Source organism: Ascaphus truei, chromosome 7 (genome assembly GCF_040206685.1).
Source record: "Ascaphus truei isolate aAscTru1 chromosome 7, aAscTru1.hap1, whole genome shotgun sequence".
Taxonomy (NCBI): Eukaryota; Metazoa; Chordata; class Amphibia; order Anura; family Ascaphidae; genus Ascaphus; species Ascaphus truei.
In genome coordinates, this window is record NC_134489.1 from 115,516,401 (window position 1) to 115,531,227 (window position 14,827).

Consider the following 14,827-nt stretch of genomic DNA (forward strand, 5'->3'; position numbering starts at 1 on the left):
CTCCTGCTTAACACACATTCCCAGCTAGCTCAAAATTCTACACCCACCACATCATGAATATATATTTTTGTCAAAAAGAGTGCTACTGGGGCTGGCAAATGTAAACAAAAGACAGGGGTGCCCAATGCTCCGTCCAATTGACAAAACATATATGGTAAATAGTATAAAGTTTAAATACTTCAATAATAATAATAATAATAATAATAATAATAATAATAATAATAATAACTTGGTTATTTAGTTTAACCCTTTGGCCAAAGCGGCGTAAACCTGCATACAAATATTGACGTTTGGTATGCAGTCTTACGACGCTTTGTCCAAAGGGTTAAACTAAATAACCAAGTTATTATTATTATTATTATTATTATTATTATTATTATTATTATTGAAGTATTTAAACTTTATACTATTTACCATATATGTTTTGTCAATTGGACGGAGCATTGGGCTCCCCTGTCAGACTCCTCCTGCTCCAGACATATTCCCATCTCCCACGTTACTGATCAGGCTCCTCCTGCCCCAGACATCTTCCCATGGAACTGCATTAGGCAGGGAGGCATTTAAAGTGAGGTTTTTAAGTGATAAAAACAGTTAGACTACAGTTAATATATATATATATATATAGTTAATATACTCACTTTCTTCATGCAAGACCAATAACCAATAACCTCAGCTGATATGACATGGATCTAATTGCATTCTCTTCACAGGTATGTTCCTGATGTTGAAACCCTCTGTATAAGACTGAATCTGGCCTTGTTGAATTGATATATAAGTATGTTCCTGATGTTGAAACCCTCTGTATAAGACTGAATCTGGCCTTGTTGAATTGATATATAAGTATGTTCCTGATGTTGAAACCCTCTGTATAAGACTGAATCTGGCCTTGTTGAATTGATATATAAGTTAGTATGTTTGAATGTAAAAAGTTTTTTATTTTTATTTTCCTCTTAACTCTGTGCTGTTAATTGACCAAATGGAACAAGCTGACTGATTGGGGAGGGGGAGGGTCATGTGACTTTTTTTTTTGTGTATCATACTAACACCTTCGCTGCATTGGGCAGGAACTGCATTAGGCAGTGAGGCATTTAAAGTGAGGTTTTTAAGTGATAAAAACAGTTAGACTACAGTTTGACTAGAGGTGACTGGGGACTGCTTCTTTCTGCAAACTCTTTAACTCAAGACAACAAACGGTAATCTATTCAGTTCACACTATGATCCCAAGTTTGTTACCCTGCATAGTTTAACCCCCCACCCCTTTACAACTTCTTTCACTGCAGCCTCTCCCAAAACTGACTGCACAAAACACTGAAACCCTGAATTGACCCTAGCATTGCAATGCAGCAAAACACTTGACAAGGTACAGGCCCACCCCTGCTGTTTAGTCTGCACACTATCACTCTGCTCACAACAGCTCCTTGCAGCACTGCCTACCTCTGGCATTATGAACCTGCTATGTCTTCTAAATTTTTTCTTTCTCCTGGCCTCATGGAGATGTTACTCTCTCTATCCACTACAAACTCCTCCATCCTGGTCCACACCCAACATCACCATACACCCTGGACTACTCAAAAGCCTTGCACTATCTACTGAATGTTTGTGGAGAACTCTAAAAACCAGCACACCAACCACCGCACACTCAAATGGAAAACACCACAAATTTACAACTTGCAAACAACTACCCAAATTTCTACTCATACTATTACTCTCTCTAGCAGGTGATGTTGAAACTAACCCAGGTCCTCCCATTTCAGCTCTGTCCCATGCCCCTGAGAATTCCACCTTTAAATTCCAAAAAGGGCTATCTGTCGCCCATATAAACATCCGGAGCCTGCTGCCCAAACTGGATGAACTAAGGGCATGGTGCCTTATGCATAAACCCAAAGCCATCGTTCTTACAGAAACATGGCTATCCTCTAAAACCCCTGATGCAAATATCGCCATTCAGGGATACTCCATTTTTAGGAGAGATAGGTCAAAGAGAGGAGGAGGGGTGTTATTTTATATTGCAGACACCTTACAATTTACACTGTTACATTGCCCACCAAGTCCACCCTCTTTTGAAACTCTAGTTGGCAAAATCTGCCTCCCCTTTTCTAAGCCCATCTTGCTTGCTGGCATCTACCGCCCCCCTAAAGCCCCTCTACAATCCTTGACTGATATCACCCAATTTCTTGCCTCCATTTCCTCTCTGAATGAGAAGAGTGAGCTGCTAGTTCTAGGGGATTTCAACTTCAATTGGCTTGACCCTAAAAACCACAAAATCCAGATACAACTCAAGTCACTTAACCTATCGCAACTCATTTCCCAACCCACACGAATAAACCTGAAGTCGCATAACCATTCCTTGCTAGACTGGATTCTCTCCTCAAACCCCAGCAGAATCCAATCCTCTGGCATCCTTCCTGATATTTTCAGTGACCATGCAATAGTGTACTGTGTAAGGAAAATTAAACCGCCCCATTCAAGCCCTAAAGTTCTCCTCACTAGAACATTTAAAAACTTTAACCCACAACAGTTTCTGGATGACCTTACCAACTGCCCATGGCACAGAATCGATTTAATTCCCGACCCTGATTCTGCGCTCGACTATTTCCAATCCGAGTTCTTAAAACTCTGCGATACCCATGCTCCACTACGCAGAATAAGGGTACGGGGTGCCCACCTTCCATGGGTTACACCTGACCTTATAGCACTCTACCAGTTCAGGGATGCCTTGTGGAAAAGCTACAAAGTAACTGGCACTACCAAGGATCTCAATCACTACAGATGCCTGCGGAACGTGTGCACAAGGCAAACAAGGTATGCAAAAGCACAATATTACTCTGACAATCTCCACCAAAATACATCAAACCCAGGTAACTTCTGGAAGGTTATCAACAATATATTCCAGGCTCCTAATCATCAACAACCAAGTAATATCACTAAGGGGGATATTACTCTGACAACCCCCACTGACATTGCAAATGCATTCAATGATTACTTTGTGGGGTGTGCCACTAACTTATTAGCGAAACGCAGCACAAACCCCAAACATGAATCTCATCCTGGGAGTATCCCTACAGTCCCACCCCCTCCCAACACTGCCCACAATTTTCAATTTAGCCCAGTATCTGAAGAGGAGATTACACAAGCGCTCCTCAAACTAAAACTAAGCAGCCAATGTGGACCCGACTTACTACAATCTAGGTTCCTACGACTTGGTGCCCCAGCCATTGCCAAACCAATTGCGTCCATAGTCAACTCTATCCTGTCTGCAGGCCATATCCCTAAGACCTGGAAAACTGCCAGAGTTGTCCCAATCTTCAAAAGTGGGGACAAAAACACTGTCTCAAACTACAGGCCAATCTCACTTCTCCCAATTCTATCCAAAGTTATGGAAAAATGTGTCCACTCCCAATTAAGCGATTTATACACCAAGACAAATTTCCCTAGCCAATTCCAGTCTGGGTTTCGTCCCAAACACTCCACCGTAACTACCCTGCTAAAAGTTTGCAATGAAATCCAGTGTGGAATGGAACGGGGACAACTCACTGGTGCAGTATTCCTAGATTTTGCAAAGGCTTTTGACACAGTTGATCATGTTATCCTGCTTAACAAACTCCAGAGCTCTGGAATAGGGAAACATGCTTTAAACTGGTTTCAGTCCTACCTATCAGGAAGATCCCAACATGTGTCCATCTCAGGCTCTAACTCCAACCCCCTGGATATCACCTGTGGTGTACCGCAAGGCTCTGTTCTGGGGCCCCTACTCTTCTCAGTGTTCATTAATGATCTTCCCACAGCTTGTAAGGAAGGCTCAATACACATGTATGCAGATGACACAATCCTGTATGCACACAGCCATAGCCTCTCTGACCTTCAACACATACTTCAGTCTGACTTTTTGAGACTCGAAAACTGGATTTCCCAAAACAAACTGTTTTTAAACACTGACAAGACTGTAACAATGGTATTTGGGACCAAGACTAAATTTGTAAAGCTTCCAGTGACTGAGCTCCTGATTAGAACCAATGCTACCACCACCCTAACACCTGTCACTAGTTTTAAATACCTGGGCTTATGGTTTGACTCCCACTTAACATTCGGGATGCACATTGATACCCTGACAACCAAGACCTATGCCAAATTGGGGTACTTTACAGGAACAAATCCTCCCTAAGTCTCCTGGTCAGAAAGCGTATTGCACAGCAGATGCTAATGCCAATTATTGACTATGGAGACATAGTATATGGCTCGGCTCCTCAAATCCACCTTAGCAAACTTGACACCCTCTACAATTCAATTTGTCGTTTTGTTCTCCAATGCAACTACAACACACATCACTGCGAAATGCTCAAAGAACTAGATTGGTCATCACTAGAGTCTAGGCGCAAAGTTCACCTTTCCTGTCTCACCCTCAAATACTTTCTGGGCAAGCTACCCAGCTACCTGAACAAGCTCCTCACCCCTACCACATGCAGTACCTATCACCTGAGATCAGACTCCAAAAGACTATTAATGGTCCCAAGACTCAACAAAGTATCCGGACGTTCCTCCTTCTCCTTCCGTGCACCCCAAAACTGGAACAACCTACCAGAGACTCTCATATCCACCACCAGCTTAAGTTCTTTCAAATCTAAGGCTGTCTCACACTTTAATCTGGTCTGTAACTGTTTCATACGCTCATAATATATATTTTCTTTAACTGTGCATGCAATGTCTTGTATATAATGTATACCTTGTTCATTTATGTAACTGTATTTGTAACCATGTATTATTTTGTTTTACTCTGTGCCCAGGACATACTTGAAAACGAGAGGTAACTCTCAATGTATTACTTCCTGGTAAAATATTTTATAAATAAATAAATAAATAAATAAATCCCATCATTAAGGAAAAGGTGGAATCCATACGTCAGAACATCCCCTCTGTTTCTTCCTCCCATCCTACACCTCTTCCTAACTCTCCTCCTGCCTTCCTTGACTCTTTTTCCACTATCTCAGAGGAGGATGTGTCGCTGTTGATCTCCTCTTCTCCCTCTACCACTTGCCCTCTTGACCCAATTCCCTCCCATCTCCTAAAACCTTTTGCTCCTAGTATAATCCCTACGCTCACACACATTTTTAACTCCTGTCTCTGCTCTGGAACCTATCCATCCCTTGCAAACATCCTTCAAACATGCAACAGTCATACCATTATTAAAAAACAGCAAGCTTGACCCTACCTGTTTTTCTAACTATCGACCTGTCTAACTCCTGCCTTTTGCCTCTAAACTCCTTGAACGTCTTGTATTCTCTCGCTTGCTCCATTTTCTCAACACCTATTCTCTCTTAGACCCTTTACAATCTGGCTTCCGCACTGCTCACTCCACGGAAACAGCCCTCACTAAAATAACTGATGATCTAAAGCTCTCTCCCGCCTTAAACCTTTCTCACTTTCTGCCCCACACCTCTGGAATGCTCTTCCCCTCAATACCCGACTAGCCCCCTCGCTATCCACCTTTAAGACCCACCTTAAGACACATCTGCTTAAAGAAGCATATGAGTAGCACTGGATAATCATGGACACATGACACAAAGCTTGGCCTCCTGCAGACGCACTTACTAGTATTCCCTCCTACTGTCTCTGTACGTTCTCCCTACCTACCAATTAGATTGTAAGCTCCTCGGAGCAGGGACTCCTTCCTTAATGTTACTTTTACAGTATGTCTGAAGCACTTATTCCCATGATGTGTTATTTATATTTGCTATTTATATGACATGTATTACTACTGTGAAGCGCTATGTACATTTTATGGCGCTATACAAATAAAGACATACATACATACATCTCCATGCTGCCAAAGACAGAGGTCATTACACTCTGCTCATATTACTTGACCTCTCTGTAGCATTTGACACCGTGGACCACCCTCTTCTCCTTCATATTCTCCATACTCTTGGTATTCTGAACAAAGGTCTATCCTGGATCTCATCCTACCTCTCCCATCGTACTTTCAGTGTCTCTTCTGCTAACACCTCCTCCTCCTCTATTGATCTCTCTGTGGGGGTACCCCAGGACTCTGTCCTAGGACCTCTTCTCTTTTCTCTGTACACACTCTCTCTAGGTGACCTAATTACATATTTTGGGTTTAATTATCACCTCTATGCTGACGACACACAAATATACTTTTCAACACCCGACCTTACACCTGCTGTACAAACCAAAGTTTCTGAATGTCTCTCTGCTATATCATCCTGGATGGCCCTCCGCCGCCTTAAACTAAACATGGCTAAAACAGAGCTCCTCATACTTCCTCCCAAACCTGGCCCTACTACCTCCTTCCACATTACTGTTGGAACTACGATCATTCACCCAGTAGCCCAAGAACGCTGCCTAGGGGTTACACTCGACTCCTCTCTCACATTCGTCTCTCACATTCAAAACATTTCTAAAACTTGTTGCTTTTTCCTCCGCAATATAATAAAGATACGCCCTTTCCTCTGTTGCTCGACTGCAAAAACTCTGACTCAGGCCCTCATTCTCTCCCGTCTTGATTACTGTAACCTCCTGCTGTCCGGCCTTCCTGCCTCTCACCTGTCTCCCCTACAATCTATCCTAAATGCTGCTGCCAGAATCACTCTTCTCTTTCCTATATCTGTCTCAGCATCTCCCCTCATGAAATCCCTCTCCTGGCTTCCAATCAAATCCCGCATCTCACACTCCATTCTTCTCCTCACTTTTAAAGCTTTACACTCTTCTGCCCCTCCTTACATCTCAGCCCTAATTTCTCGCTATGCACCATCCCGACTCTTGCGTTCTGCTCAAGGATGTCTTCTTTCTACACCCTTTGTATCTAAAGCCCTCTCCAGCCTTAAACCTTTTTCACTGACTGCCCCACACCTCTGGAATGCCCTTCCCCTCACTACCCGACTAGCACCCACTCTATCCACCTTTAAATCCCACCTTAAGACACACTTGCTTAAAGAAGCATATGAATAGCACTGTGGATATTCTGAACACATGATACATAAAGCTTGGCCCCCTGCAGATGCACTTACCAGAACTCCCTCCTACTGTCTCTGTACGTTCTCCCTACCTACCAATTAGATTGTAAGCTCCTCAGGGCAGGGACTCCTCTTCCTTAATTTTACTTTAATTTCTAAAGCACTTATTCCCATGATCTGTTATTTATATTATCTGTTATTTATTTGATTACCACGTGTATTACTACTGTGAAGCGCTGTGTACATTAATGACGCTATATAAATAAAGACATACAGTACAATACATTACAATCTCCCACGTTACTGATCAGGCTCCTTCTGTCGCAGACTTCTTCCTATCTCCCACGTTACTGATCAGGCTCCTCCTGCCCCAGACTTCTTCCCATCTCCCACGATACTCGTCAGGCTCCTCCTGCCCCAGACATCTTCCTATCTCCCACGTTACTCATCAGGCTCCTCCTGCCCCAGACATATTTCCACCTCCCACGTTACTGATCAGGCTCCTTCTGCCCCAGACTTCTTCCTATCGCCCACGTTACTGATCAGGCTCCTCCTGCCCCAGACTTCTTCCTATCTCCCACGTTACTGATCAGGCTCCTCCTGCCCCAGACTTCTTCCTATCTCCAACGTTACTGATCAGGCTCCTCCTGCCCCAGACTTCTTCCTATCTCCCACGTTACTGATCAGGCTCCTCCTGCCCCAGACTTCTTCCTATCTCCCACGTTACTGATCAAGCTCCTCCTGCCGCAGACATCTTTCCATCTCCCACGTTACTGATCAGGCTCCTCCTGCCCCAGACATCTTCCTATATCCCACGTTACTGATCAGGCTCCTTCTGCCACAGACATCTTCCTATCTCCCACGTTACTGATCAGGCTCCTCCTGCCCCAGACATCTTCCTATCTCCCACATTACTGATCAGGCTCCCCCTGCCCCAGACTTCTTCCCATCTCCCACGTTACTGATCAGGCTCCTCCTGCCCCAGACATCTTCCTATCTCCCATGTTACTGATCAGGCTCCTCCTGCCCCAGACATCTTCCTATCTCCCACGTTACTGATCAGGCTCCTCCTGCCCCAGACATCTTCCTATCTCCCACGTTACTGATCAGGCTCCTCCTGCCCCAGACATCTTCCTATCTCCCACATTACTGATCAGGCTCCCCCTGCCCCAGACTTCTTCCCATCTCCCACGTTACTGATCAGGCTCCTCCTGCCCCAGACATCTTCCTATCTCCCATGTTACTGATCAGGCTCCTCCTGCCCCAGACATCTTCCTATCTCCCACGTTACTGATCAGGCTCCTTCTGCCCCAGACATCTTCCTATCTCCCACGTTACTGATCAGGCTCCTTCTGCCCCAGACATCTTCCTATCTCCCACGTTACTGATCAGGCTCCTCCTGCAACAGACATCTTCCTATCTCCCACGTTACTGATCAGGCTCCTTCTGCCCCAGACATCTTCCTATCTCCCACGTTACTGATCAGGCTCCTCCTGCCCCAGACATCTTCCCATCTCCCACGTTACTGATCAGGCTCCTCCTGCCCCAGACATCTTCCCATCTCCCACGTTACTGATCAGGCTCCTCCTGCCCCAGACATCTTCCTATCTCCCACGTTACTGATCAGGCTCCTCCTGCCCCAGACATCTTCCTATCTCCCACGTTACTGATCAGGCTCCTCCTGCCCCAGACTTCTTCCTATCTCCCACGTTACTGATAAGGCTCCTCCTGCCGCAGACATCTTCCTATCTCACAAGTTATTGATCAGGCTCTTCCTGTCCCAGACATTGTCCCATCTCCCACGTTACTGATCAGGCTCCTCCTGCCGCAGACATCTTCTTATCTACAACGTTACTGATCAGGCTCCTCCTGCCCCAGACTTCTTTCCACCTCCCACGTTACTGATCAGGCTCCTCCTGCCCCAGACATCTTCCTATCTCCCACGTTACTGATCAGGCTCCTCCTGCCCCAGACATCTTCCTATCTCCCACGTTACTGATCAGGCTCCTCCTGCCCCAGACATCTTCCTATCTCCCACGTTACTGATCAGACTCCTCCTGCCCCAGACATCTTCCTATCTCACAAGTTATTGATCAGGCTCTTCCTGTCCCAGACATTGTCCCATCTCCCACGTTACTGATCACATATGTTTTAAAATTATGAATTTGATATCAGGATCTATGAAAGCAAGTTGCATCTATTAACACCCTGTTTGGGAGAAACATACAGTATATATTTTATTATTTGTATAGTTTGTAAGCTGCAATTTGCAAAAATATTATACAAAAGAGAATATTAACTATACAAGACATGTGCATCTTATATAAGTAAACATCTACATAGTATGTTAGGATACATATAGACCCAGAGAGAGTTTATATTGCATATATGTTCTCTCTGTCTCAGAGCCCCACACCCTTTCAGAAATGTTTTTTATGGAATAACGTTTGGAAACTATTCACTTTAAATCAACGGTTAAAAAAAGGTTTATCCCAAATTGGTGTATAAAATTGGGTTATTTACTTTGGATTTTGTATTTCATTTAGATGAGCATTAGAGACAAGCTCTATATCTGTGCTCAGAAAAATACATCAGCCATATTGTAATATAAATCCAAGCGTAACATCAAGTCCACATAGTAACAGGTCTTCAATCAAATAAGAGCTTGCTTTTAGAACTAGTCAGATAATGCTCCAATTAGGGGGAGGAATGAATAAAAATGTCATTCATGGGTTGATCCTACAGTGCAAAATAAATGCACAATGGAATCCCAATAAAAGTATATATATATATATTATATATATTGTGACAGAAACCAGGGGTTGGTAATAAACTCCATATACAGGGCTCCCAGGATACTGAACAGTTTCTGTCCTGTCTAAACTGAACAGGGCAGCCTCGTGGTACAGGCACTCCATTCCACAGTTTGTCTGCTGCCTGTTTTCTGTCACCTGTCATGCTGATTAGAGTTCAGGTATATAAGACCTGTTTCCTGTTTCCTCTGGGCCCCGCCCAAGAGCCTGGAAGGCTGCTGAACTGCAGAGGGGTGAGAAAGCCTCTTTCCCAAATCGCTTCATTCATTCTGTTAGTTTGTCTAAAGACTGCAAAGGTACTTATTTTGTTGGTGGAAGTGGACAAGCCACTTCCAACTCTGAGTCAGGGACATCTAAGTTTAAGTTATCGCTCAGACGAGCAGCTTTTTGTTTGGCTTTGTTTTCTGTTTAAACTGTGGCAGTCTCAGTGCCTGGGACTGAATAAACCAGGCATAGCCTGTTTAAAGGAACAGTACGTGACGTCTCATCATTTAACCTACCCTAAAAGACCGTGTTCTAACAGTCCCGGACAGACGGCGGAGCCCCGGAGTAAGCCGTTTGTCACATATGGTGGAGAATGCGGGCAGAACACTAAAAGGTCTGGGGGTTAAAGAACTTTAAAGAAAAAAAAAAAAAAAGGTTTTTTTTTCTCTCTCTCCAAACAAGATGGAAGACGTGGTGAGTGCGCTGGTACGCAATGTCGCTGTCCAGAGAGACGCGAATGAAGCCCTGCAACAGGCGAATGCAAACCAGCAAGAGACAAACCGCTTGCTGAAAGAGGAGCAACAGCGGTTCGCTCAGGGCTTACAGCAGGAACTCGAGATCCTGAGGGAGACTATCAGTAACCTTCCACTGGCAGCGGCAGCCCCAGTTCCGAAAATGACCAGGGCAAGCCACTACCTTCAGAAGATGGGACCCTCGGATGATGTGGAAGCCTATCTTCTCACGTTTGAACGCACGGCACAGAGAGAGGGATGGCCAGAAGCTGAGTGGGCTGGTCTAATCGCACCCTTCCTAAGCGGCGAACCCCAGAAGGCTTACTTTGATCTAGAGCCAGCCGAAGCTAACGTCTATGCAAAATTGAAGTTCGAGATCCTCGCCCGCCTCGGCGTAACCACGGCTGTTCGCGCCCAAAGGTTTCACGCATGGTCCTTCACGATGGATAAAGCCACCCGAAGCCAGATGTATGACCTCATCCACCTCGCCCGGAAGTGGCTACAACCCGAGATCAACTCAGCAAGCCACATCGTGGAACGGTTGGTCATGGACCAGTTCTTGAGGAAACTTCCCTCTGCCTTACGCCATTGGGTCAGTCGGAGTGACCCCCACAATGCGGATGAGCTTGTGGCCCTCGTAGAAAGGTACAATGCAGCAGGAGAGCACCCGCAACCCACAGTCGTGGAGCAACCCCACTACCCGAGGTTCCAGGACTCTTCCAGAGACGGTAAAAGGGTACCGGGGTTAAGGGGAGCTGAAGAGCGGCGACCACCTTCACGCAGCACCAGCAACAGTGGTTCGCACACTAAGGGCAATAGCCAACATGGGGAGCCGGGAAAAGGCTCTAAGTGGGACACAGACTATGTACCTAAATGTGTAAATTGTCATGAGAGGGGCCACACAGCAAAAATCTGCCCACTAAATGATGAGCCCATGCAATGCAACAGCGTGGAACCTTATTCGCTGTTGTCCCAATGTATGGGCCCTAGCCCAGAGGACCCCTTGAATAACCATCTGTGGGCATTTGTAAAGGTTAATGGTAAGAGGGTTCGGGCACTTCTTGACTCTGGGAGTATGGTCACACTAGTGTCCGAATACCTATTGCCCATTAAGAAGAAACAGGTAAACAGTTCACAAAGAGTGGCAATTTGTTGTATACATGGGGATAATCATGAATATTCCACTGTTGATGTTTTTTTTGAAACAGAATTTGGTTCTTTAGATTTCAAGGTGGGTGTGGTACCCAAACTGGCACATGATGTGTTAATAGGGACCGACTTTCCCCATTTTCTAAAAATGTGGTCCCCAGCTCAGAATAGCGCCCAGAGTTCAATAGCAGACCATAACGAAGTGTTAGAAGAAACAAATCCTTTCCCTTTTTCAGAAATGGAGGTTGACGAGGGCCCAAATAAGAAAGGGGAAAAGGAGGAGTGCTGTGAAATTCCCTTCCCCATCACTACTTTGGTAGGGAATACCCCAAATCAAGATGTTGATCAGGCACTTACCACCCCAGTACAGGATAAGACCCTCGCTGACCTAGAGGTCAGTCCTGGGAGTTTTAAGAAGGCCCAGTGGGAGGACCCCACATTAGCGGTAGCAAGGGGAAATATACGGGACCAGAATAGTACTCATGGCCAACCAGATAGGTCACTTGCTTACCCCTACTTCGAGGTAGAGAACGACCTAGTATATCGGGTTGATAAAAGAAAATCAGTTACAACTAAACAATTGTTGGTACCACGGACATTCCGTAACGTAGTATTACACCTCGCACATAGTCATCCATTGGGGGGACACCTAGGGGTGGAAAAGACAAAAGAAAAGGTTCTCCGAAGATTTTATTGGCCTGGGGTTCTGGCAGAAATTACAAACTATTGTTCCTCATGCCCAGAATGTCAGATCACCGCCCCGTTCAAAGCATACCGCAGCCCATTGGTACCCCTTCCCATAATAGAGGTACCATTTGACCGGATTGCTATGGATCTAGTAGGACCCCTAATAAAGTCTGCTAGGGGACATCAGCATATATTGGTAATATTAGATTATGCTACCCGATATCCGGAGGCAGTTCCCCTACGTAGCACCTCTGCTAAAAACATAGCAAAAGAGTTAGTACTTCTGTTTTCCCGGGTCGGAATTCCTAAAGAGATCTTATCTGACCAGGGAACACCATTTATGTCCCAAGTAACAAAAGAGCTATGTAAACTCCTAAAAATCAAGCATCTCAGAACCTCAGTCTATCATCCACAAACAGATGGTTTAGTGGAAAGGTTCAATAAAACCTTAAAGAGCATGTTACGCCGGGCGGTCGATAAGGATGGGAAAAACTGGGACTGTTTGTTACCATACCTGTTATTTGCCATTAGGGAAGTTCCCCAGTCATCCACAGGCTTCTCCCCGTTTGAACTATTGTATGGCCGACATCCAAGGGGCTTACTGGATATAGCCAAAGAAACTTGGGAACACGAGGTTACCCCTTACAGAAGTGTAATAGAGCATGTTGCCCAAATGCAGGACCGCATTGCTGCAGTCCTACCCATAGTGAGGGAACACATGGAGAAAGCTCAAGAAGCACAAAGGAATACGTATAATAAGGGTGCTAGGGTCAGAATTTTTTTTCCAGGTGATAGGGTACTAGTTCTGGTTCCCACCGTGGAGAGTAAATTCCTTGCTAAATGGCATGGGCCATATGAGGTCTTGGAAAGAGTGGGAGAAGTAAATTATAGGGTAAGGCAGCCAGGTAGGAGGAAACCTGAGCAAATTTACCATATAAACCTACTCAAGCCCTGGAAAGATAGAGAGGTCTTGTTAACCCTAGTACCCCCAGGTCCGTCAGAGAATCAAGAAACTGACCCAGAGGTTAGCATAGCTGAAACACTGTCCGTGCATCAGAAACGAGAGGTCCAGAGTTTAGTGAGAAGGAACAAAGAAATCTTCTCTACACAGCCAGGTAAAACTAACGTAATTAAACATGACATAGTCTCTGAACCGGGGGTCCGAGTTAACCTTAAACCGTACCGAATCCCAGAGGCCAAGAGAGAGGCTATAAGTTTAGAGGTTAAAAAAATGCTAAAACTAGGCGTAATTGAGGAATCCCAAAGTGGGTGGAACAGCCCTATAGTTTTAGTCCCAAAGCCAGACGGTACAACAAGGTTTTGTAATGACTACCGGAAACTAAACGCGGTGTCAAAATTTGATACTTATCCTATGCCCAGGGTGGATGAACTTGTAGAGAGACTGGGCAAAGCCCGATATCTCACAACCCTAGACCTAACAAAAGGGTACTGGCAGGTTCCCCTCACAGAAAGGGCAAAAGAAAAAACAGCCTTCTCAACCCCAGACGGCCTCTTTCAATATAAGGTGCTGCCTTTTGGCTTACATGGAGCTCCCGCCACATTCCAAAGAATGATGGATAAAATTTTAAAACCACATGTTCGGTACGCTGCCGCCTACCTGGATGATGTGGTAATCCATAGTGAAGATTGGCAGTCCCACCTTCCAAAGGTCCAAGCTGTGCTCGACGCAGTTCGGTCTGCTGGACTAACTGCTAACCCCGCTAAATGCACTATTGGTCTGGAGGAGGCCAAGTATCTGGGGTATTCTATTGGTAGAGGGTTACTCAAACCACAAACACTCAAAGTAGAGGCGATACAAAATTGGCCAAGGCCAGTCACAAAAAAACAAGTAAGGACCTTTTTGGGGTTAATTGGCTACTATAGGAGGTTTATTCCCAATTTTGCAACTAAGGCAACCCCACTAACCGACCTCACAAAAGCAAGAGGACCGCTAATGGTAAAGTGGTCCCCCGAAGCCGAACAAGCCTTTAGAAGCCTGAAAGAAGCTCTCTGTGCCCAACCAGTGTTGGTCACACCTGACTTCTCCAAAGAGTTCGTAGTCCAAACCGACGCATCTGAGGTAGGGCTGGGGGCGGTACTCTCCCAGGAGTCTCAAGGGGAGGAGCACCCCATCCTTTATTTAAGTAGGAAACTAAATCCCCAGGAGAAAAATTACTCCATAGTCGAGAAAGAGTGTCTCGCAATAAAGTGGGCTGTAGAGACACTCAAGTATTATCTGTTGGGGAGAAAGTTCCGATTGGTCACAGATCATGCACCCCTTACCTGGATGTGTCAAAATAGGGAGAAGAACGCTAGGGTGACCAGGTGGTTCCTAAGCCTACAGCCCTTTAAATTTTCTGTGGAACACAGGTCGGGGCACAAACATGGCAATGCCGACGGGTTGTCAAGGATGCACTCCCTAATATCCATGGTCGCTCACCCCTCGAGGTCTGAGCTGGGGGGGAGGATATGTGACAGAAACCAGGGGTTGGTA

The 14,827-nt window shown here is 45.3% G+C and overlaps 1 protein-coding gene across 1 annotated transcript in view; it reads right to left on the reverse strand.

The window, feature by feature from the left end:
- Window positions 1–14,827, reverse strand: part of DPP10 (dipeptidyl peptidase like 10) — a 511,573-nt gene that overhangs the window by 282,892 nt on the left and 213,854 nt on the right. The gene's annotated exons all lie outside the window — the stretch shown is intronic.